Source organism: Gobius niger, assembly GCF_951799975.1.
Source record: "Gobius niger genome assembly, chromosome: 11".
NCBI lineage: Eukaryota > Metazoa > Chordata > Actinopteri > Gobiiformes > Gobiidae > Gobius > Gobius niger.
Window position 1 is genome coordinate 11,063,661 of NC_136862.1, and position 26,888 is coordinate 11,090,548.

At 43.4% G+C, this 26,888-nt stretch overlaps 1 protein-coding gene across 2 annotated transcripts in view; it reads right to left on the bottom strand.

The window, feature by feature from the left end:
- nrip1b (nuclear receptor interacting protein 1b) overlaps positions 1-26,354 on the bottom strand; it is a 37,900-nt gene extending 11,546 nt beyond the window's left edge. The window contains exons 1-2 of one of the 2 annotated variants that reach the window (XM_079565564.1): positions 26,052-26,354; positions 5,954-6,059 (exon numbers count right to left, since the gene is read on the bottom strand). The gene's annotated coding sequence lies outside the window, so the exon portion shown is untranslated. The remainder of the gene's footprint in view (positions 1-5,953; positions 6,060-26,051) is intronic. The other variant, XM_079565565.1, reaches the window with a different exon arrangement.
- Between the last annotated feature and the right edge of the window lie 534 nt (positions 26,355-26,888).

Here is a 26,888-nt window from a genome sequence, read left to right on the forward strand (position 1 = left end):
ATCAAACTAAATAAACACAAGTAACATGCCGCAAAGGATTGTTTGAATCAAAAAGATGTCTTAGATACGAATGTCTGTGAAACAAGTTACTTTGTGTCTGGCCCAGTATCCTGCCTTTGCACAACTTGGAGAAAACCCAAGAGTCCCTTTGAAGCAAAGCACTGCACAGAAAGTAACCATTTATTAGGCTGGAAAACTCGGGACAATTACGCAAGAGATTATCAGGAAATAGTCACCATTTTACCCAGTGGGCAAAGTGTTTGATGCTGCAGTCAACAACCAAAATCTCAGACACTTTTTTTCTTCTTCTCGGAAGCGTCCTAGATAGATGACTACAACTTACACATAGGATTCAATCAATTATTATATAATTAAAAGTTTCTTTTTTCCCGTGCTAAAACATCCATATACAGTGGGCAAAATAAGTGGTAGCTTTAGCTTTTTATAGATGATGAAGATTGATGTTCATAAATTATTCTATGTGTATTAATATGAAAAGACCATGGACAAATTATTGGTTGTTCTAAAATGTATTTCTGTTCATTCAGAAGAATTAGTGGGAAATGAAAACCGTAAAATCTCCACTGAGACTAGTGATATCTCATATGTACTGCAAATGTGATCCTTTGACCCATTCTTCCACATAAACCAGGAGGGTTTTGTGGCCCTCTTTACGACTGACGTCCCACAGGGTTCAGATGTATTTTTCTAGCTGCTTGATTTTCTTTTTAATAATTCAGTTTTCTTGCCACTTGAGCTCTAAACAGAGTTAAATTTTAACTTAATCTTAGCAGTTTCCCGGTATTTGACCATCACATGATGTAATGTTGTGTAGCAAATTTAAAATTAAGTTTTATTTTAATTTTATTTTATTTTATAAATGCCTCTAGAAGTATACTACATGAGATTTCAGCTAGAGCTGTGACCGACTTTTTCCACCTCCTTTTCTTCTCTCAATACTTCTTTCCAGGGTCATTTCACATAATTATGTGCTATAAAATAACGACTAAATTTCTTCACGTGTGAATAACTTGGTGTGTGATATCTGTTGAAAAATAATGAAGCGTGAACGTGCATAGAAAAAAAGGCTATATTTAAAAGAGAAGATGCTACTTGCTATTATTTATCTACTTTTTGAGTGTGACATTGCTACTCTGATAACATCAATTAAACCATGTAAAAAAAAAAACCTGATTGAATGTGTAATACTTATGACTAACATGTATATTCAGTGGGAGGCGCTATAGGCATCCATTCTTTTGGGGCTAACAGTTAACTTGGACCTGTTCAACAAAATGGGGATGCCCACAGATTGAAGTCTTTTATATAAGACGCTAGTTAAGCCTCCATCATCAGCTGGCAAAATAAGGACCAAGCTTTCGTGTAGGTCTTGGCTCTTTAACTGCTGCTAGTTTAACTACTTATTCATTTTTCACACCACAAAGTATTTCACACGATGAACACCACGAGTCCACCTATTGATATTGGCCTGTTCAATGACAAGACGATCTACGGTTTGACCTGGCCTTAATGGCTGAATAATATGCTAGTAATATTAGTAGTATTATGTCTAAGTCATTGTGGTTGTTAATCCCGGTTGTCATCAGTCAAAGTGCTGCTCTTTATTCCCACACAGAGGTTAATTGCCGTAATTGCCTTCACTTGTCAGCTCAGGTACACAACCCCTTAATCAGTGCTGAAGGACAACATGAAGAATTTGATAATCGCGCCTAACGGTCCAAATTGCAAACCAGGTAGCAAAAAGAATCCCAGTGGTTTCCCCGTTTTGGCTCCAAATTGATCTCGGTTGCCGCCGACTGTAACCACACTAATTGTCATCCAGCTCGCAGACAGGCATAGGGGCCAAGGCTCAAAGGAAATGAGTCTGTCTTCCCCAGCCAGGCATTGACTATTAAATCAGACAGAAAGCGATAGACAAGGCCAGCGCCCAACTGCAACAGCCTATTACTTCTCTGTAATGAAGGTGATCGAGGGGAGAGAAGGAAGGTCTCTGGAGGTAAACACATTTGAAAAGTAAAAGTTGGAGATATTCTACTATGGCCCAATTGGGTGTAAGCATAGACACACATCGCACTTTCGTTCCTTGTCATCCTTAGCTATGGAGGCTGATACAGGTAAAGTGCAGTAATCAATTTGCTCTACTGGCAGGAGCACTCCTTTAGAATACTAATGAGCCCCCCCCCACCCCATCTCCACGTACTCCACTTTTCCTGGCCAGGCCTCTCTCTCTGCTGCTCCCGTCCTGCCTTTCTCCTTTGCCGTTCACCTTTCTCATGACTTGACACCCCCCCAGTGCCCCAGACCTGACCAAATGCTAAAGGAGGGCGGGCTGTCTTCTGCACAGATAACTGCTGCCACTAATCAAGCCTACGTGCACCGGGGCGTGGGATTAAAAGAGCTTGCACAGCTTGACTCAGGCACTGAATGGTTGTTGGCACACGCGCCACACACACACACAGGCACACACATTCGAGGTCAAAATAAAAAACCTATAGGGAAGCCCGCAGCGCCTCGTCCCAGAAAGGCACACATACATGCACATTCTGAAGCCTCAGACGAGCAAACAACACAACAAGGTCAACTTAAAAGCTGATGTTAGGTGAACATTCACGGGCTATAAAAGAACACACACAAGAAGATTACATCTAAATTTGCTCTGCCAGTCAGAAAGGGACTGAGCCGCCACCATTTCTATCTCTTGAAACACATGTCACGCAAGGAGCCGCAGCGCTGCTGTTGTGCACATCCAGAGTGAAAAAAGGAGTCAACACCAGTGGATTGACAAGGCCTTAATTCTTGTTCGTTTTCATTTTCAGAAATGGCTTACGAGAGGGGGGGGGGGGGGGGGGGGGGGGGGTCTGCGCTGCATATCAAACATGGCGGAGTTACCCTGGGGCTGTACTGGGGCGTCCTACTCACTGTAACACAGTGTATTATATACAGCAGCGGCGGGAGACAACGCCGCCGTATGCATCAGCAGGGATATTTCATTATGTACATAACGAGTGCCATTAATCGCTCTTAACAAGAGGACACAACCTCACCTTGGCAGTCTCACATGCACAGCAGAAAGGTTGGGGGGCGGGGGCATGGAAATATCTATAGTGCACACCAGAAATTAAAATTCAACACACTCAAGGATCGGCCGACACTGTCGCCTCCCGCCTCCTCTTCCTTTTTGACCGACCACATCGCGGCGGCCTGGGGGGGTGTGCTTGCAGATGGAGGCGAGCCAGCACTCATATAGAAGAAGATAGACACATAAAAAGTAAGGGAAGAGAGGAGAGAGGGCAGAGAGGGAGAAATATATAAATAAATAAGGGAAAATGCCGCAGTGGTGGCTGCCAGCAGGGGTTTGTGCCCTTGACACACTGACACGGGCTATAGAGGGAAGAGAGGGGAGGGGGCGCTGTCATGTGACACTTGTCATTTGCCTGATCACCCGCTTGTCCATCCGGTCACTGGTCTGCCTGGCCACCTGGTCACCCCCCAGCCCTCCTTTTATTCAACACAGCACCTCAGCACCCACCTCCATGACCTCATCCTCCCTTGACCTGCCACTGTTCTGCCCCTCCTCTGCCATTGATGCCCGACTATGCCCTGCCTCTATCTCCGCATTCCCGCCCCACCCCTCGGCGTCTCCCCTCCCCCCTCCCGCCGCGGTGCAGCAAGGTCAGGCGGGTCACCGTGTCCTCATCTGTAATCCGCTGCCATTCGTCAGCAGCAGCAGCGAGCCCGGCCCGGGCTGGAGGAGAGGAGAGACAGGGAAGAGAGGGAGGCAGGCGTGCGGACGAGGGGAGAATGCCCAATTAGGCAGCTGTCACACACGCACACACACAAAACAGAGCGGGCTGGGGAGAGCCGGGAAAGGGTGGGAGGCTGCAGAATCAGCCTACTGTCCACAGACTGTATGGGGTGGGGGGTGTGGAGTGTATGAACCCTTTAAGCTGTAAGTGTCGGGGTAACATGTAAAAAAATTAAAAGCTTTTATGCGCCATAATGCAGACTGCAATGCTTGGTAAATAGATACATGGGATTGATCATCTGCTTTGAATAACTGTTTATACTGTAACATACTGTACAAGGCAGAAAGCGGAACTAAAGAGCTATTCTTATTATGATTGCCTCTTCCTTCTTGAGAAACGAGAAGTAGCCAGTACCGAATCACACCAAACCCAAACTGTACTCCAGTGTTTGACAGACACCAGCAACAAACCAGAGTGGACAGACCGACAAGAATTCTTTACTGCCCGAGACGAGCAGCAGATATCAAATGGGTGACAAATATCCTATAATTGGATCATTTATCACCAGCTAACACATCTGTTTTGAGTAATGGGAAAACTAATCAGCAAAAATGATACAGAGAAGACTCTACGCCAGGCACTGCGAAGATTTATGCGGGTGCGATCCGAGACTCCCGCCTGTACGTATTGATTGTTTAGTCTAAATGCTCTTTCGTTTAATCAAAAAGGAAGAGTTCAAAATGGTGCTTCTGCCAGGCCGGCGTGATCGAAATGTCCTCCAGTGATACAAGAAGACACGATTTTTCCTACCCAAGCCATTCCAAAAGTGTCAAAGGTCATTGGGGTTTAGTGAGGCTTCAAATCCAGCTTTCAGTGGCTGGGTGTTCGGAAGGATTGCGTCACCGGTGCGAGGGACACTTATCCGGTAAATCCCGTCTGCGTAGAGAGTGCAGTTCATATAGGGCTACATGTCATACGCTGTGGATACATATGTTCCACTGTAGCCCAGGGGAGGCTCTCAGTCAACCACAGGTGTCTGGGCTAAATTATGATATCCTCCCTGCTCCGTGTGCAAGGGATATAGGGGAAAGACGGGTCTGAGCAGATATACTGTCCAGTTACACTTCTATTGTTACAGGCTGGAGAGAAACTGGATTCCCAAGAGCAACGCAAGGCCGGGTGGATGAATGTCAAATTACTGTATGCATTGTAAAATACTTTTTAACCCAAGAGGAATAGCCAGGAAATAATGTGATAAAGAATGAACCCTTTTCTATACTTCTATACTGTGTATTTCTCCATGACACAAAGAACATACAGTATATTACATACACAACAGAGGAGGGAAGAGTAGCCAAAATATTTACTCAAAGAGAGTAACACTTAGAAAATGTTACTCATGAATTGAGAAAACTTCCCAACAATAGAAAAGTAGTGGTGTAAAATGAAAATACTACTACTACGTCTACAACTACTAGGTAAGGAGTATTGTAAATGATCTGATTTATGCTTTAGCAGTGACTTTATGCGATTTTACGGTGAGAATTCTAACATTTCTTTTGGTATTGCTTTAAAAGAGAAAGAAGAGAAGATTCTTTAGCTCAGGGGTACCCAAAGTGCGGCCCGCGGGTAAAAAAGTGGCCCTCGGACAATTTTTTAATGGCGCTCAAACGTCTTGTTGAATTGGCACACAACTCCAGAGATAGTACTTTTTCCCGCAAGTTTCATTATCTCACACAATTAAAACCACAAAAAGTAACATTTTATTAAGAGACAGAGCTGGTATTACGGTTCCAAGCCTAAATATAGGGGTGGGACACGGTTTCACTGCACTGACCACCGATCTTTGACCCTCCACACTGCATACACTTACAACATATGTGGACCTCGATGAAAAAGTCTGGACACCGCTGCTTTAGATACAAGAAACAACAAAAATGTAACTTCTCAATCCTCCATGTCAACATGAAGGTGTTGTTCCAGACAGGTTTCCTCAGAGAGACCTATCAAAGGTTTTTCCTCACGTAAAAGTATTGATAACCTATTTAAATATAATATGACAGTTTCTTCTAAAGGTTACTGAAGTAAGAGTTCTTTGATAAATGTAATGAATTACTACCCACCTCATACACACAGTTCATAGAATACTCATACTGTCTAGTTTTGAGAGCAACATTTTAACTCACCATTTCCCGGGTATATGTATCCACATTTGTTTTTCTGTAAGTAGGCAACGACGACAGGTGGTGTAGGCAAAGAAGCCAGTGGGAAAAAGCTCCAACCAGTGACTCCCTGCAATCGAAAAACAGATCATATGTAAGATAGAAGTTATGATCGATCAATGAAAATATCTGGCTTACACAACATTATAGCACAAACCACATACTTTACTTTCGACTACACACACATGCCAACATTATGGTAAATGCCAGTACAAAGTGTAATCCACTTTATGTGAATTGTGTAGTATTTCTCCATACGACTGTATCAATGCGCGGCTCCACCCGTCGTTGGGATTGTTATTCTAATGAGTCAGAGGTTTTTTGGCCAGCGCTCGCCTCCTTCTTGAAGCGCTGAAAGTACCTAAAGTGCGCCCAAAGTCTACTGATGGTAATCTGTGATGTCATATTGATGCATAGCCTGAAGCAACTCCATTAGCGGCCTGCGAGACTGACTTTGGACTCAAACAATGTCTGCTTGTACTTTTACATCTAAAGGAAATTTAGATGATAGGAGAGCTATTAGTTCTGTTCCAGAAAACACAAGCTTATCTGCGTCCGAATCCCGGGCACATTCACCTTGTAGCACTTTTACAATACGCTGTAAGGAGTCAATGATGTAAAATGGTGTAAAAGGCACAGACGGGGACTGTTGCAGCACTCCGGCGAGGGATCATAAACATTTCTTGCTAGTCTTAAAACAAAAATGCATAAAATATTCATGCCAGCGCAATAATAAATGCAGCACTTAGTAAAAGGTCAAAGTTCATGGTTACAGAAAAGAGACTCACTTTTCTTCAAATCAGAGTTCATTCTGAAGACACATTTTTAGCTTCTGTCATAGTCTTTTGGTGGAAATGGTTTAATTAAGATTAATTCAAGCCTTTTAGTCCAGTTTTATTTCACTAAATGTGATGCAGTTTTGGTCAAATCAATCTACCAAACCCATTCAGTCAAAAACAAAGTGTTACTGATAGCATTATTTAAAGCTAATTGAGCTACTTTTTTGGTGCTAATTGTGTATTGTGGCATTTATTCTTACAATAGACAGAGAACACAACACACAAAACAAACATTGGATTTTTTAACAATACCATGAAGCTAAAGTGATGTTACTTCCTGTGATTTTGAGACAATTCATGCTCTGTGTGACTGATAAACCCTCTCTTATCAGCACATGCGATGGTTTGGTGTCTCTCTATATTGTAGATAATAATAATAATAATTCTCTGAGAAAATCAGAATAAAAAAAATAAAGGTGTGAAAATAATCAAACTTCAATGTTGGATCAGTTGCGATCAATCCAGTGAGGGCCATTATTATCGTATACAAAATTGCATGATAAAAGGTTAGTAGATTACCACAGTATGGGGTTAACCTTACCAGCATGTTTCGAAGTAGGAAAAAATATACACAGACACGGAAAGAGCATGAAAACGCCACAAAACACAAAACAATCTCAGGATTTCTGGCTGTGAGGCAATAGCGCTACCCACTGCTGCTCCTCAAAGTTTTCCTTGATTTAAAATGCCGTGTTACTCACTCATTACGCATTAGGCAGGCTCACCAATAAAAGGAGAGAGTGGAGAAATGTCTGTGTTTCAGCAAACAGAGGTGCATTAAACAGAGGATCACTGAATCATGATGATATCTCCTAAATAGCAGATAATCACAGGGATTTTTATCATCATATCGCCCAGTTTGGAGTTTGTTGCTTGAAAAGGAAGTTTGGATCATTTTTCTATTCGTCCCTTCTGTTCGAATAATGTAGTTTTCATTCATCATAAAAACAAAACTGGAGATTAAGTTATATTCGTTTATAGACGTAGTTTATTCATAGTTTGTCTAGTTTCAGCTAAAAATAATGCTCTGACAAAACAAAACATACCCGTCGACAGAATGCTGCTGCTTTGAGTCCGTTCTCAGCGCTGTCGCTCTCAGTGAACCCTGATCAGTGTGTGACAAGACACTTGTCCTCACCACGCAACCACAATGTAACAGGCACTGCAAGACGATACCAGATTGACCAATGGACACAACATGACTACTACAGCGTCAACAAAAGTGGAACGGACAAGAGGGCCTGTGCCTGCTGTACACACACAGGGCTTCAGTGTGCGCTCTGAGGGAAGCGGCCTGACATTTACAGGCGCCACTTTAGCTCATGTATTTATTATATCACTTGACCTTTCGGTTTGATGAAACGGGCGGTCGTCACATCACTGCAAGGTAGTTAAAGCGGTAGATGGTAAAGAACATTCAATTTATAGTCCATTGTCTTACAGCGAGTGCACTGCTCATTAATGGTGAACTTTTAGCGAGTCATTTCAGGTCTCTACTGTGTACTGTGCATTGTCCATTACGCCTTAAGATGTTTGGAGGGCCAAGATTCTTTGGAACAACTCTTGATAATAATAATTTTGCACATTCAATTCATCTTGCAAAAAAAGTAAAGTAATTATAGTGGCTCCGATCTAAAAAACTAAATAAACAAACAAACGAAAAAGATAAAAAAGCCTTGGCTATAAGCGTATTTAGGACACAGTCTATATTACGTTAAAAATGAAAAGATATATTTTGTGTGTGTGTGGAATAGCATACAGTAAGGCTGAATAAGCAGGAAACGGCAGTACACTTTATATCAAAAGCGTCACAAGTTTCATCTTCTTAAAGTAATGTATGTACATGAATAAATGTATGTTTCCATTTAGTAAGTGGAGAATAAAAAGTGAAAGTATGCAGAACTGTCTATTACAGCTGCCAGGAGCTACCTGCAGCCGCCAGCCTCCACACTCTATTTCTCTAAACTACACTGGGTACAGTCTAGTGAAGACTGATTGGTGAAAAAGGTGACAGTCACTGGAGCTGAAACCCCTTCAGCCTCAACTCTCAACTCAAGCACATTCGGAGGCAGCCATCGGTTCACTGTCCCTTTAAATAACTTTAAGACTTTTTTTTCTCTTCTCTCCCTCCCTCCCTAGAGCTTTATCACTGTGACTCCGCTCCCCTCTTCCATCTCTCTCTCTCTCTCTCTCTTTCACACATACACATACTGCCTTTAGTGTATGTGTGGCTGGCAACTACAAAGCAGTTAGCCAAGCATCTCTTGGCTCTGTGTGGAGAGAATAAGACACTTTCATTACTGCCCTTAAAAAGCTCTTGCCCTCACAAAATCCACTACTAGAGCAGAAAGTCACGGGGAGGAACTGCGGTTACTTTTCACTCGTGTGCAACCCAACTCCACATGTCTGTATGTACGTGTGTGGTTGATCGCCCCCTCACTCCCCCCTCGTTCCCCTTTTCTCTTCCTCTTTAATGTCACAGGCCTGGTTCATATGACCTTGAGCACCAATGTTGGCACGGCAATAGCGAGAGCTGCCTCGCCTGCGGGCGCCCTTGAACTGGATCTGCAAGACAAAAAAAAAACCCTCATGCAGCCTGATAGACATCTCAGCCCCACACCACCTCCGCATATCCTCTGCAGCCCCCCCTCTTCTCCTCAGCTCTTTTATTCAATCGACGCCACTCCTTATCTGTTCCCCTGGTGGGAAGAGATTTATCAGGATGCTGTATCTTTAACCTCTCTATCAGACTCACATAGAAACAGAATTTCAAAATGTCTGACTGGCCTGTGCACATGTATTTTTAAACCTCAAGCACCTCCTCCCCTCGTCCCATTTCAGGAAAGGGCTTCTTGGATGGGGCACTGACAGTAATCAAGAAGAGGGGCCCTCAATGTAATACACCTGACCTGTGAGGAGATGGCTACGCAGTCCACAAGTAGTGTTTATGAGTGAGGAAATACCAGACTGTTTTCCCTCCCTGATCTGCCCTGAGCCACTGGTGCACGCTGACCTGTAGCTTCAAAACAAACACCAACAAGGCCTCTTTCCAAGGATGAACGTGGCCACAGCAGCCTATCAGGGGCTTGGAACTGAGTGATTGAGCCGTGCTTTGAGGAGCGGTGTGTTGACAGGCTGGTGATGACCTGCTCTGTCCTCATCCAGACCTCTGTTTCTCCACAGTAAACAAAGTCCACAGTCCAAAGTCTGCAGCCGGGCCACAGTCCATGTTAGTGCCACAGTAACAGCACAGAGAGCCGTTTATCTGAATGCAAACACTGTGCGGCACCCTCCCTTCTGCTGAATCAGGCCACTGAGGTTCAAGTAATACAGTCAATATTTGCATTTCCCTCTTAAAAGTAGTCTGTTCGGATACTGCTGAAAAATCATATGAGAGCTTTACTTATAATGTACAGTAACTGGATAAACTGTACTGTTCAGACTCAGAGTTAATCCAAGCAGACCAGGACATGCAAACGCCACAGAGTTTACATCATGGTGAAAGTTAATCAAGGATACTTCTTTGTGTTTACAGTTCGCAAAAGAGGCTTTGACCTAGAGGTCAAATCTCACAATTACAGTTTCACATTATGTGTTATTGATGATCTGCATGTATTATAGAACTACAATGACAAAAGACTGACTTTCAGCACACGTAACAAACAAACAATAAAAGGGACCTTGCAATGGCATTCATAAGTTGATAATACTTTTTCAAGGTTTTACCCATTATCATGGATATAAAAATCTGTCAATACGTCGATCCCTGTGGTGCATAGATGCAGGGGCAAGGACATTGGTCCCGTTATGGGCGACTAAGCTATAAGAGCAGCGTTAACTGCACGTGGAGGTGAGCTGCCCAGAGCAGAGCTCTGTGTGAACAGTTTGGACAGAGTGTGGCCCAGCCCTCCCACTGCTTCCCTTCATGCCTGACCTTTCCAAACTGTAATGTTATCACATGTCATACGCCGGCCTGCTGGAAACCATCTGCTAAAGGCAGCACTGTGGTGCTCCCCATCATAGCACTAAGAAAGGGAAAAAGGAAAACATGCTGTTGGCTGGAGTGGCACAGTACTGGTTATGACTGGTCTGCACCCAGCATGGATCTGCTGCACACACATTACACACAGAGGGCCTTTTTCACTATAGCTCCATCATGGCCTATGCAACTCTCACTCACATGTACTCCTCTACCTCGATTTACTTAAGTGCTTTTCCATAACAGAAAATGCCAACAAAGTCCTTGTGTGTTTTTATCATGTATAGAACAAAGTTTGTATTATTGCTTGTTCTATCATAACGCTTGCACTGTAATTCTATCACCCGTGAGACAATGTGGTCAAATTCCGATATTTGAGTTTATTAAAGTTATTCAGAAATAGTTTAGTTTAGTAGTCTATTGCCTAGAACTGCAAGAAGACAAGAAGAAACATGCTGCCAAAATAGTATAAAAGTAAGCCAACAGTGTCTAATGCTGTCAGTCAGCAGTCAGTGAAAATTACAACCCCAACAATAGTAAAAGCAATTACTGCGGTAAACTGTAAAATGTATATACGTGCATATGCATATGCATATGCATATGCATATGCATATGCATATGCAGAGTCTCTCATCTAGCTAATCAGCTGCTAGTGTTCTGTTGGTGTATGTCTCATGTCTCATGCCTCAATATTGCCTTGGCTCGCTTTGGACCAAGGCGGAAGCAGGTACTAAAAAGTAGTGGGTCGAAAGAGTTAGCAACAAGTGGAAAAAGTGCAAAAGGCAGAGAGAGACAGAAGCAAGGCCATACATCTCTCAAAGGCTGGGCTACTGGGCGACACCAGCCACGAGTAGCTCCTCAATTAAGTAGGGTCTTTGGCTGGGAAACACAAAGTTCTTGGGCTAAGAATAACGTGCAGGTCTACAGTGGACCCATTCGAGGCACTGCTGCCCTTCTGTTTGTGTGTGTGCGCTAACTGGAGCTAATCCGGTCCCCCGTCATGTTCAGCCCCACCTCGGGGTATTATGCTATGTTTGTTAGTGTGACACCTTGGCTAATAAGGCTGCTTTAACACACACTGAAACCAGTATGATTATTATTAGCTTCTTCACTCCTGTTAGGGATGCCCAGAGTCACCGCGGCTAATGAAGCTCATTTTTATCCCCAATGAGATCTTTCACATCAAAAAGTCTGCGCTCAGATTGGGAGCTTTAAATATTAACACAATCACTACAGGACCCTTCCCTTTGGTTCACCCCCATGGCTCATCTAAAGCGCTGTAGTGGAGAAGAATGTTTCCACATACTGAAAAATGGGTGAGCTCTGCTGCACCTGCACACCACAACAGAAGACCAGAAAGCCCTGATCTTGTGTTCAAAGATTTTAGCTCACAGGCGCTCGCACGTATTATTTGTGAAGGATATCAAAACAAGTGTTTATCCTGCTTTGTCTGCAGGCAAACAGAGAAAAGAGTTTGAGGCAACAAGCTGTGCGAGTCCACGCACAACAATGGACAATACTTTTCTGGGCACGCACAAGTCTGAAATCCACTACATAAGCACATGCATGAGTGGAGTAGAATGAAGAATGTTGAGGGATGACAACAGACAAAGAGAGAAGTGTCTGGAGAGAAGGAGACGCAGGAGAATATAAAAACATATGGTGAGTGGCTCATGTGTGGTGGCGTACAACCACACGAATGAGCAAATGTGCAATAAATAATTTAACCAAAATGAATAGACAGTGGAGATCACACGTGATTAAGCAGAGCAGGGCTGTGCCGGTCAGTGGGAATCATATTGTTCTTTCAACATAATGCCAACTCTAGGTAGCTGTTTTACTTTGTTATTCATGTGTTATCACTATAGGCAATATAACCATGCAGTCTTTATTTAAGGACATGCATTTGTGATATTTTAGTGAGCGTGGACTGAAAAGAATTTGTTCACATGCCTGGTTTTGGCACAGATGATATGCAAAGAGGTCATTGCAGCTGAATAAGCATCTGTATTGCTCATTTCTAAACCACAGTTGAACTTGGTACAGTAAATAACCTGACCTGAATAAAGTCGAGCAAATCTGGGAGAAAGCGCGCTATATTTAGAAAACAGCTCGCTGTGTGTCAGAGACAGAGAAATGTGAAAGGATCTTTTACTTAAAAGAGTGCTCGGCTCAGGCTTTGAGCTTGTCAGGTCTGACTGCAGTAATCAAACGCTATTACCACAGACTGAGGAGAGGAGCGGGACTTAAGGGAGGTAGTGGCGCGGTGATGGCACAGAGCTACTCCCAGCCTTATATGTACGTACAGCCTGGTGTTTTTGAAGTGTGGCACAGGGGAACGAGGAGAGACCCCGGCACTCAGCTCAGGGCGTATAATCTATGGTTCATTTGCAGCTTTTCTCCCCGGTATGACAAGCCGTTTACAAGACGTAGCCTCTGCTGTGACCCAGTTCTGAGTGGCTGCGTTTGGCGACAGGGCCCTGCCTCCCCATCAGGCCCTGCTCCAGTCTAACTGACGATAACACCGCCACCCTCCACCGCCGTGAACTGTGGGAAAAAAAAATAGGTCGCCCTGACCCACTTTTTATTTTTTTTTCTCCTCCTCTCCCGAAGATCGTGTGAGGAGTTCTGCAGAGCGTGATCAAGGGAGACAGTCAGAGAAACAAAGGAGGAATAAAAACCTCCGTGAACGCTCACATTTTACAAGTACTACATAAGATAGTATTATAAACCTGCCTTGTTGCCTGCACGTTACAAGTACTTTGGTCATAATAATACAGTGCATGTGTGCATTTGGCTTCAACTCCCTGCTTAGTACATCTTTGCATGTTTTTTGAGAGGGCCTGCTCTTGACATGCTCTTATTTTGTCTCAGCTATTACTTAGCACGATCTTGACTCCAACGCTCCCTCTTAACATTGCGGCCCTGTTTTCTTCAGAGCTTTTATCAGCTGTAGTTTGGCATAAATCCTCCCACGCCTTAATACAACAACTGCTCCCGAGGTTACACACACACACATACACAAAAGGACACACTCAACAGTCCTCACCACTTCACGGTCCCACATCTCATCTCTGTGACTTCTACCCCTGAATACTAAAAGGGGACCCCCAGCCTCATTCAAACATGGCCCTGCTTTCTGTGGTCGTTTAACACCTCCAGAAGGTATGACATGTCATGCAGCGGGAGAAATGGGAAGCGTGTGTAGGCTTGGAGAGATACTGGAGTGCGAGCTGCCCTAATGCCTGCTAGCATGACAAGAGGTGCTCACCGTGTGTGCGTTAGTCTATGATGTATCGGAGATCACGCAGGGAGACTTGCATGCAAACCCTCACTTCGTTTAAGCCATGGCTGGTTGTCCTCCCTATAATCCTACCCACAAGCCTTGCCCACTGACACTTTTCTTTCATTTTTTTGGTAGGAGACTAGAAAACATGAAAATGAACACACAAAAAAACCCCCACACATCTGACGACCAATTTAAATATTAATGCACTTACCCCAAAATGATCACTCCTCCCTCCCTCGTGTCGCTTAGCAACCTTTGTTTAGCTTGGACTTTTTTTTCCCCACAACTCAGAGGTGACATTCAATTATTACCTTTTAAAAATCGGTTCACTTAAACTCTAGTACGCTATCTGTTATAAATACAGAGACAGTCAGGACTTTAACAATTGGATTGGCATTTTAGGCCACGGCTGCTAGTCTGATTATTCTGATTAACACTGACAGTTTTGACCCGAGTGAACTTCAATTAAACTTGTGCATACTCAAACACAACGTACAGTAATGGTACCAGATAAGAAACAGCATCGAGAAACATTATTTATGATTTTATTTTTTGCTCATACATAGGCAGCAGCAGACAAAAGTAAAGTAGACAAAAAACTCCCTGACAGGCATCCTTTCAAGTCAAAATCCTTTCAAAATGCAATACAATGCCTTTTCCGAGATAGATTAAGACAAGCACAAAATGCTTTGTTTATGTTCAGTATTTTCCTTAACAGCACCTTGTAATTTGTTTTCATCTTCAGTTTCACAACCTAAAAAAAAAAACCTCATTAATTCATATTACCCACAATCACATATAAGGACTACATAAAAGAGCAGCGCACTCACTAACTTGGCGGTAGCCTACATTAGCAACCCCATGTTAGCCCCCTGGCGTGGCACCACTTGCCCATCCTGCAGCATTAGCCCCGGCAGATGCTCCTTACGCCGCGTGTTTGCGTGTGGACTCATTTGCATCAGCCACTGTTTGACACTGCACTCTGAAAAACCCGGGAAGGCCTGACCTGCCGCTAAACTATCACCAGCCCGGTGCTAAGCCGCCGCATGCTAACGGTGACTCAGTGCACACAAACATGCCAGTCCACCTCTGCTCCACTTTCTACCTATGAAAAGCGGAATAAATAGGATAGCACAGGAAATAGGCTTGTGTAAAAAAGGAGCTAGTGTAGGGTGTCAGGTCTCGGTGTGGAGGTTGGAGTTCTAGTTATAGGGGGTGGATGTAGGTCAGCCCATGCCTCCTCATAAGCACCAAGGTCAGGCCTGAATGGAAGGGAAGGTGGCTTAGTGCGAGAGAGGCCCCAGATAAAGCGCACTCGTCTGGCGGCGCTTGTGCCAGCTCCGGTCGTGTAAACACAGTTACACAAGGCAGCTAACCTGTGGTGCGTGGGTTAAGAAAACAAAAACAAAAAACAAGACCACAAATGTTATACATGAGATTTTTGTTGTTGTGACCTTTAAGGACCTGTGATCATAAAACAGCAGCGACAAGTTTCCCTTTCTGTTTATTTACATTGGGAGTAAATGCACAATGTTTACTCAAGTTCTGTATGACTTTTGTAGGTGTTAGCCTATTAGCTCTGCCATTAATAAGAGAGAAAAATCCTTGTATCTAAACGCAAGCGAACTTTCTGTAAGAATAAGCCTAAACTTCAGATTAATTTGACAGATTTGAGCATTTCCCGATCACTGATGATTTTGTTTCCAACCTTTTAGGATCTGTCGCCATTATGACGACAGGAAATATCATGAAGCCAGCGACAGTCTGATTTTAAATGTCAAATCTTCACAGGTGATCACTTTTTAGCTTCACAATAACAAGACGTTTCTTATTATCAAATCATCACAAGCCACAGGGGGAACTGCCCAAAATACCAAGCTTTGATTCCCACAGGGACCAGCCTAAAAGCTTCAAGTCTAAAAGTACATTTACAACCACATTCTTTCCACAGAGGCCGAGCTGTAAACAAGCTTTAAATCTAAATGGGAGAATGTCAAAGTAAATCCCCCTGAATTACATTGCTCCTTTTTATGTGACAGATGCATTAAAAGAATAAATTTGCTTATGGGCCAAACTAATCTCCCTTTCAAAAGCCCCTTTGTTAACAGTCCATCACGCCAACATGCATCGGGCAGATCAGATTTCAGGATGAAAACAGGGCTCTCGGATCGCACGGATTGATGGCCAGATACAAACAATTATTACTGGTGTCAGCATGGTAACTGATTGGCATTAGGCCTGGCCCAATTCTTCCGTATAAAAGGTTTTTAAACTGGAGCTGGTCTTATCACCTCCTTTTTTTGATTGTAATGCAATCATTTAGTTGTATTTTATCTCTATGATATAAAACAGCACAATGAAGAAAGGACAAATATCAAACATTCCACTTGTCTACTGAAATAATGAACAGCAAGTAAAAATATTCAGTTTATTGCCATAATGATTGTACATCACTGTTGTACGCTGTAGGGCTACACGATATGACAAAAAAATGCCATAATCAATAACTCTTGAATGTTGCAATAACAAAATTAGTGCAATATCTTAAGAGACCAATTTAAAACACTACACTCCATTAAATTATATGAAACAGATATTCTTTTGGGGGTCAAACTGTCATAACAAAACTTAAATAAGTAATACACCAGGCTCAAAACAAGATAAGATAAGATAGCCTCATCTTATGTCATCTTGTTTGATCCTACTGTATTACTTATTAAAGTCTTGTTATGACAGTTTGACGCCCCCCCTACATGTTGCAATATATTGTGGCAACTTGCGATATTAATGGATCTTTTGTCACCCAATATAGCAGATAAGGATCATTTACTAAATACTAAATTGTGCACCACCCAAATAACTGACTGCCATTATAAACTTCAAAAATGCTGATCGATAGCGACATGATCCCAATTTCCTCTGCCATATGGTAAACACATCGAGTGGGCGCAAACCAAAACAAAAATACTTTGAGGACATATGAGCATGCATGGGTGCACCGAAGTGAGCCACTAAGCAGGGGGCAGCTGCAACAACACAAATCCTCCATGAATCAGCGCGGACACCACCACTCCACCTCTCTTCCCTGACTTGCGCTGGTATCAGACTCAGCGGATGACTAAACCATGCCCCATTTGTCACAGCCCCCCCTCAATCCCAAATTTGAGATAAGGTCCCGGGACATTAGGACAAGGATCGGTCTGTGTGACTCGCCCACGACCCCGTTTGACCTTGGGGGTGATTAGCCAAGTGAATGACTGGCCCCTGAAGCCTTGACGTGCTTGACTGCTGCCCGCGAGTGTGGCAGACATACAAGGTCAGAGGAGAGAGGACAGAGACAGGAGGCGGGAGGGGACAGGGGAGGAGGGGGGTGAGGCCGGGTGAAGGGTGTCACATGATTGGATCTGCTTCTGGAAGAGTTACTTAAAAAGCCTTCTCAGCAATCAGGTCAAGGTCAGGCCCCGGCGCCCTAATGCCAGAGGAAAGACAAGTAAGGCTGCCAGTAAAGGCCAACAATACTGTCATAGTCGCTTTACATGCTGATCAATGGAACCACTATTATTACCAGGCCAATGCTAAGTATACGGTCAACATGGTTATGTATTAATATCCATGTCAAGGAAGTCATTTATATAACAATATGATCCAATTGGCAAAGTTCAAAGTAGTTCAAAGGCATCTTTCAACGCAGACACACATTTTAGACTGTGGCGCATGTATCTGATATCTAGGTCACATTAATACCATTGGCTACTAGCCTGTTCTTTTGGCAGCGCAGGTCCTGTTTATCAAGGAACAACTAAACAGAGTTCAGAGACTTTGATTCACTGTCGCCAAAACAGTTACAAAATAAAATTTGTGTTCTTCACATCCAACCGCACAATGTTCCTTTGACCTACTTTTTGTGCTGATTTGGCTATACAGCTATCCATGTCAATTAAAATGGCCACAGCTTGGTACTTGTCGATTTAAATTCTAATATATGATATGAAGACAATGGTTGTGTGGAAATCCAGCACAGAGGAGGAGAAAGTAGCAATCTGGACATCCTCAAGTCCTTGATAAGTTGAAAACATAAGCTATGGTTCTATTAGCTGTATTAATCTTGCTGCTTAGTGGACACTTTTATTCAAAGTCACTTACACGATTATCGCTCTTGCACATCTCTCCCATTTCTGCAGCTGGATATTTACTGGAGGAATCCAGGTTAATTGCCTTTGCTGAAGGGCAGCGGGTGAGTGGAGTATGAGCCAGCAATCTTCTGGTCACCAGTCCATTCTCCCTAAGTAATAGGTCATATGGGTGCCTCCAGTCATCAGCTCTGCACTCTCCATCCTCCTCCTTCTCACAAATGGCCTCTCCAATACTCGGAGCCTTCAAACTCAGTTAGCAGAGAGCCATACTTCGGTGTCACACTCTTTTCAGTCTATTTACCAGGCTTTGGTGAGGATGCAATGAATAACGGCACCTCACTAATGGATTTACAAGTGGGCTGGAGGTTCACAAAAGGACAGCATATTTCCGAGATTCACAGAGCACTTTGAGTGAAAGAGGCAGTCTGAGGTTATGCCAAATGTCCTCGCTCTCTGCGCTCTGATGTGGCTCGCCTTTCATTTCGTCATTTAGAGACAAGCCACTAATTTGAGCGAAAGTATTCTCTGAAGGCTCACTGATTCACTTGTGTATTCATTTACAGATAAAGGAGGAAGCAGACGAAAGGTCACAGCCATGACAAGTTCCAACAGAAAATGGAAAAGTGTGGTAGCCTACTATACACAACAAACTGCTTTAAAACTCCATCCAACAGCTGTGGCATTTGCGATGGGACCGGGTGACATTCTTCTATTGGAGCTCACGGCTTTGACTCTCGAGGCCACCAGCACAGGTCCCCTGTTGCCCGGCAACAGTTCAGCTCATCACCAAGAGCCAAAAAGTTGCACAATTACAGCAGAAACCAAAGGAGCAGCATCATTCACAGAGCAATTTCCAACACGAAGATGTGAATGAGAGAATGGGGAAATCCCTTCTTGTGCATTTTTCAGTCTTCCCGCTCGGTGTTAAGAAAGTATGTTAGTGTGCGCCTCGTATTGACAGCACAATGGTGTACTCTGAACACTCAAGTGCTGTTAGAGCAGGTACAAAGTTTGAAAATGTTGGATATTCCCCCGAACTTCACCCTTGTCGAAAATGCGCCGTCTGAGACCTCTACAAAACGTACACTCCATATGCATCACCCGCGCTGCCTTCACTGACCCTCCTCTCCGCTCCCTCCTCCCGCTGTCATCCTGTGCTATATATCCATCATTCATTCATAAATTCTGAAAACTCCTCTTTAGTTAATTGCCAGGGAAAATTTAATTTCAAACGAAAGCTTTTAAAAGAAAGATATAATTAAGTTGCAGGGATGGGTATGGGGCGGGCGTGTGTGGAGGAGGGAGGGCTAGGTTGGGGTGGGTGTGTGTGACTGCATCGCGCTGCTCCGTGTCAGGGAAGTCATACAGCCATGTTTAAAGCCGTGTGTTACATAAAGCCCCCCCCTCCACACATTGCACCAGACGCTGTGTCCTTGCCTGGTGCTGCTCAAGGTTCCCAAAAGGACGTGCTGCTAAGAAGTTGGGAAGGACGGAGTCCTGTGATGGCCTGCACACAGAGGAGAGGGAGGGCTGGGAAGGGGGGCATTGCTGCTGCTTGTGACAGCCTTGGACTTTGAATTCAGCGCCAGACAGGCTCATGCATCAATCCCTCAACTTACAAAGACAAGCGCCTAACCTTGACGAGACCAGGGACTCTTCAGGAATGAGTGGCATTTTCACTTAGGGCCCCTGCTTCTCTCGCTCCTCTCTGCACCTCGCCCGCCCCGCCACATAACCTGGTTAAAATAGGACACAATAACAAGCCACCTCACTCTACTCTTGACTTTGCGACTCAATGTTCCAGCCTTCAACCCTTGGGCACTTTTACACCATAACTGTACATATGCAGTGATGTAAGTAGAGCGGCACAGTGTGAGCTTATTACAAAGCTGTCATTAGTGCAAGATGGGTAAGAAATAAAGGCAGCCTATTACAGTCACACAAAAAAATACTTTTCCATTCTATCAACATGGATCGGGAGTCATAAATAACCTTTGACAACATTTTAAAGGTGTATTGTTCACAAAACTACACATCTAATAGTTTATTCATCCATGGTTCTATTATTAATAAGATTTGACCTCGGATCAGCACCCGGGAGGGAAGATTTCATAAAAAACTCAGCTCAAACAAAAACCTGTACAGTTTACATTATACTATTAAAGCACCATCTTTTTAGTGTTTCAATATTCTTATCCTACATTATATTGCTCATCTAATATCCAGCCGCCCTACATCTAACTTTGTGACTCATGTTCTCGCCTTCAACCCTTCGGGCTTTTACTCCACCGCTACATATGCAATAACACAACAGCAAGTAAAGCCTTGTCTGGAGCCTGTCTGTGGGACATTGTAAGCTCGTGCAAATCCCTGATCCTTGGATTGAAGGTCTGTATTATCATAGGCCTAATTATATTCAACCTCCGTATCTGCTAAACAATGCCCCGAAAAGCTATCAGCATTGTTGCACTTTAAACAAGGTTGTCTGTGAAGAGGCTATACACACAGCTCCGCTCAGTCACGTCCCTGACTCTGGCCTGTTTGTGGCATAGAAGAGGAAAGCCCGGGCCCTGCGCACAGATGCAGCATCCTGGCATGGCTCTAACCACAACGGTGTCATCCGCACCTCGGAGGCCTGGGGGCAGAGAGGGAGCGATGGAGAGAAAGAAAGAGAAGGAGGAAAGGAGACAGTGCCACAGCAGACCGGCCATGAGAGTAGTCACATTCATTCATATCAGCAAGTCAGGGCTACAATATGTACACTAGTGCTGTAGGTGCAAGGTTTAAGAATTATTACTGTGTTCATTTTTAAGCTGCATGATTAATCACAATCAGCAAATAGGAAGGGATAGAGTTAAAAACTTTAAAAATGTCATCAGCAAAAAAAAATAGACAAAAATAGACAAAACAGTTAGCAGTTCATATTTTAGCCTTCACTCAAAGGTTAAGGCTCCGGGGCATGTTTTACAATGCACTGTTGATCACAGAATAGGTTTTTTCTTTTCTAAATAACTTGCAAATTTAATAGCAAGATCACACGTTTTATTACTTAGTGCATTAGAGCAGGTACTTCCTGTGTCAGGTGAGCCAAACAGCGACATAAAAACAAACTCAAAAGATGTGAACATGGATTTAAACCTTCTGTAACTTGATTTGAACAGTAGTACATGATATTAAAAATATGTCTATGGGAGAGAGCCATCTTGTACATCTATAGAGTCAAACCAAATGTGAGTTTCTTATATTTGTGTCGGCAACAGACACCCCTAAACACTCTTTTTGGTACAACTTTTAAGCAGCATTTGTTTCCAAGCATCACAAGGATTATTTGTTTGACCTGCAACATCTTTTCTGTTTCCCTCCCATTTCGCCTGGCAATTTCAGCAAAGTCTAAATAATTCACGGCAATTGCAATCAGCAGCGATCAATCGGCGCTGGATAATTGAGGGCCCCTGTCATTGCGGCCAAGGCCAAGGTGAAGCCGTGTGGCGCGTTCAAGGGGCGGAGAGCTGGAGGTGAGGGTGAAGGAGGTAGAGGAGGAGGAGGAGGAAGAGGAGGAGATGGGAGGGTCAGTCATTCCATTCAACAGATGAGACCCGGGCCCGGCAGCATCCGTCTCGGGGGCTGCTAGCGTTCCGTCATCCCCCTCCCGCGCCAGCCCCCAGGAGTGCTGGCAGTAAAGACGCATTTAGCGGTTCCTGCCTTGTCATCAAAACGAGCCCCATTGACTTTGGTTGCCTTCTGTTCGCGACAGAGGCACCAACAGGAGCCCGAGTGATTGTCTCTGAACGAGATAGTGCGCAGCTATTACCGAGGAGCACTTACTGAGGCCCATCTCCAGAGCAGTGCGCGCGGGGAATACTCCCAAACTGCCCACGCCATCATCTGACTTCAGAGAGCCAGCTAGCTCTCCGTCTCTCGTAATCGCAGCGCGTTTTAGCTTTCACGGCGTTCATTTTGAAATACACAACATGTACAATAAAACAGTCTCTACTCATCTGTGTTTACTCAAGACTTACACTAATTAAAAATCATTCCAGTATTTCCAAACAATATGAGCTGGTGATTTGTTTTGCCATCTCTTGTGGTATTATGAAACCGACAGACTGGCAGGGTGTGGAACAGCAGGATCAGATTAAGAGTCAAATCACAGTTAATACTTGTTCAAATATCAGCAAAAACTATGGAGCATGGTTCACTCGAATGCACCGCTGCACTAAAGGAACTGTTATCGATAGCAGGGAGTATAGTGGTCAGGGAGTAGTGCAAAGGCTTTGAACACAATCATGTTAAGTGGTAATGGTCAATGAATGCGTAACGCCTGGCTTCGAAGCTCGTCCGTTCGTTCACATGACGCTTTAATGGCGTACAGGAGATAAAATTAATTTGGGTTTGATCTTGAACACAGAGTCAACAAGGGGATGCTTAAAAACTGAGCCAAAAATGCTCCTTCTAACCACAAGGGGGCATGACGAAAAAGTCAGTGTAATAACAGTATTGTGATCATTTAGGTTTTGTAGCACAAAGCATTTCGTTAAAGGCCTTGCGTTGGCATTTCATATTTATCTCTGCGTGTTAGCCCTTTGTGAGGGTTTACTTCCAACGCCACAACAATATTTCAAGATCTTGCATCTCTAATTACCCTGTAGTTTACAACATTACTATTTTACAACAACACCGTCTATGGCTAGAGGCGTTTTTTGACTTATTAGCTTAGAGTGTCTGCAGAATCAACAAACAATAAAGAAATGAACAATGAAATGATTTGGCTTCATGCTGCACGCGGAGATTATAGAGCCAGGACAATTAGAGAAATGTGTTTGTGGCAAAGGTCTCCGGTTTGAATCCGGAGCAGGCCTGAGAGAGAGCAGGCCTCTAAGTAGATGAGAAATGCACTTGTATTCCTCCACATCTACTGTCAAAGTGCCCTTGAACAATGTTCGGCAGCCAACAACACAAGTTCTGGGCAGCTCCCAGGTCTATAATAAATCAAAAACTCTGCAGTAAATGCATGACACTTGTTCTGGTAGATTGCACATTAGTTTGTTTTTTTGCCAACTATCCGAGGCCATCAGAAAGCCCCGTGCCACCCTCAATTTTGTCTGTAGCGCCAGTGAGTGACAGATTGACAAACAGTAGGTTTTGGGGCTGGCACAGTGGAAGTAGTCAGAGAGGCTGTTAGTTGAGATAAGTGGATGGCTGTGTACTGTGGCGCTGAGGGTACAAAAGCACGCTCTAAACACAAAGCCAAAATAACTTGCATTGTATTGTAATTTGTTTATAAAAAGCACACACACACAATAGTTCTTTGTATCTTCATCTCAATTCACATCACATTATTAATATTAAATGCGGAGTAAAACTGAGATTTATTAAACAATGTCAAATAAGCTGAGACAAAGCGGCAAATATCAAAATAAAACACGAGAAAGAAAAAAATATAGGTTCCTCTCATAATAATCCAAATACAGTGTTATTACTGTGCATTGTTTAATTCAGACAAATTTCATGTGAATTCATAGTGTTTCGAGCTAACGAGAGCGACATGTGTGGCCCCCATTCCAACTTTCTCCCCCATGGCTTAAAACTAAGGTAGAATAGAATAAAGGTGGTTTGATTATTATATCAAAATGATAGGCTACAACACACAATGGGATTTAAAGATGGAGAAAATAAGCAACACATTTACTTCATGTTATAATAATCAGTTCACATTTTATCAAGATATGGCAATACATCCAAAGAAAACACCACCATCCAAAGATTCTTGTTTTCACATTGGGTAACACTTTATTTTACACCCTTAATATGTTGTACCTGTCAGGTTTAGTACAATGTGATGTACTGCATGACAATGTGTAATAACTTGAACCTATGGGTTAGATACACAAAGGAATATTATGTATTAGCATTATGGAAGTACATAATGTAATAACACATAATACCCTACCTCTAACCTTAAACCCTAACTCTAAGGGTCTTATGTCTTATTACTAATAAGTAATAAACCTCCAAAATACTAATACACATTATTCCATTGTGTATGTACTAGGCACAAGTTATTACACATTGCTACAAAGCAGATTACATTGTTCTAAATTTTGTTTGGTACAATTTATCAAGGTAGTGTAAAATGAAGTTTAAACCGAAAATTGTGTGGGAATTCACCGACACAGGCCAACGGCTTGTCAAAACAGGCCACTCGGGCCAGCAGCAGTTGTTTTTGTCATGAAAGACCAGCCAGAGTGGATAGGAGAGTCAAGTGCTGAATCCAACCTTGCGACTGTATGCCAGCCTGGACATCATTTGCATTGAGATATTTGAATGTTCCCCTTGTGTCGCAGCCTAGTGCCCTTCACTCAACAGTGTAGCAGCTCCCAGGATAATTTCCCGAATCCTCCGAGTTACAGGAGATGTGCATAGACCGCTCCAACTTAGAGCAACAACGTTCAACTTGGACTTAAAATGAAAAGCCTTTAGTTATCTATGGCAACAGAGGACAGCGAGAACCTTGAACATCCCGTGCAAGTTCAGGTCAAATAATTAAGCAGCTTAAATACTCAACAAAAGCAGGGCTAAAAAGGCAGCCCCCCAGACACAGACAGCGGAAGATGTCGAATTTAGGAAACTTTTATCTACTTTCTTCTTGGCTTCTTTGCGCCACAGATGAGGCAACACATTTTATCTGTCCTTAAAAGCTAAGAATATGACCCCATTAAAGGTTGAGTGCTGCTCCTCTGTAACTTCCAGCCAACTTCATACTCTTTTGACCTTTGCAGCAAAACGGATACAAAGTCCAGTGAACTATAGTGAGTGAGACAGTGGAAGAATCAGAAGGGGAGAAAAAAAAAAACACAAAGGGCCACTCAAAAAGGCTTAGAGAGAAATGTCAGCGAGTTTCTATGGGAGCATATCTGACTCAACAAGACAGTGATGTGACAGGCAACAAGAGGACAAGTGTATTGTGGCTCCTGGAATAAACTGATACACATACAGTTGGAAAAGAATATCCGTTAAATGGGTTGGGTAACATATCAATCGCCCCATATAACATTATGTCTGTAAAATAATGAAGTTATTTTTGGGAAGATTCTCCACTAAAAAAGGTAAAGTAAATCAACATGCTCTACCTAAGCAGTGCCTTTAACATTGTGTCCTAAGACAAATTGAGCACGCTGTGTCAGAACTGGCTAATACTGCTTTACATAACACTAGAAGTGTATAGAGGCTGCCTTTGGTGGTGCTAAAAGTGATTCGTACCAAAATATCACACGGTGTGCTGTCTGACCCGGTATTATGTAGCCCATGCGTAAAAGTGATTTCACTGAACTCTGTTAACATTGACATGAATTTTACAGGCAGGACGACGAAGTCATGGTGTGGTCTAGTGTGGCTACTGGCTATGGATGAGGACTCATTCACTTTATACAGTCAGTGACAGTGGCGCTACAGTAAGCTGAAACCCACTGGGAAATAGGCGTTGAACTGAAAGCACGTCTTACATTTTGACTTTGGACTGCGTGTTCCACTGACACCGTAGGCTAGGATGTAGCAGAATGTTGTGTCGTGGATATAAACGAGTAAAGCCCTAGCGGAGCTAATACAGAAGCCTGTGCCATCGCACGCAGCCAGGTTCATTCCCCACTTCTTTATGCAGCGTTTTCAGCGCTATCCATATGCGCCTCGGCTCGCCTCGCGTCACACAAACAACCCTCCCAAACCTCCGTTCGTAGTCAACCTAACCCTCGACATCAGGTTTCTACATCCCAGGATTTAAACCCCAGTGTCGACAATAGTCTAGTTGTGACAGTGCGTTCCTTACCTGCGTTTGGGAACCGCGCAGTCAGCCGGAGAGGCGCATCGTTAGTATTCGACAGGCAAATCCCAATGAAAAGCGTCGCATCTGTCTTGACACTTTAACGGAGGGGAAAATGGCGGGTCAGAGTGTAAAACACAAAACGTTTAGTCCTAAAAATGTGCCGTTGTGTCAAAAAGGTTGGGACGGCCCGGTGCGAGCCGGGAGAGCGTGTAGCGTGGAGTCAGAGGGGATTGTTTATTGTCGGAGTCCCCTCGCTGTGGCGGAGTGAGCGGAGACAGCCACACTCCTCCTCCTCTGCCTGCGCTGACACCACCCTTAAAGAAGCAGGCTCACCCATGGCACGGGCGCGCGGCGCGCATGCACAAGGCCCACCACACGAGACATGTCATGATATAGCACTACTAGTAATATAATCCAATCTATTCACGATGACCAAAGCGTTGAGCTGCTCATCTCGGTCAGACTGCAGCACAAACATGGGTTAACATGTGTGAGCTGCAGGGTTCACGGGAAAAGTGGAAAATAAACTGTAATATCCCGACTGAAGGCTACAGTTCAAATTATGTTGTTCTTTTAGTTTGTCTCAAGCTATACTGTATGTTCCTTCCTTAGTGTTGGCAACCTGTCAAATACACTATAGTTGCACAAAATCTACTCCATACATTTCCCTTACAGAACTGCTGGCTGCCTGTGTTACAATTCAATGCTACTTAATATAATAAATAAATAAAAAACAAACAATCATCATATCATTCTGTAATGAAAACTTGCCCATGATACCAAATGTTAAAGTCCAAAAATGTGTTTCTTACAAATTTGTCAAGGCATTTCGTAATGAGC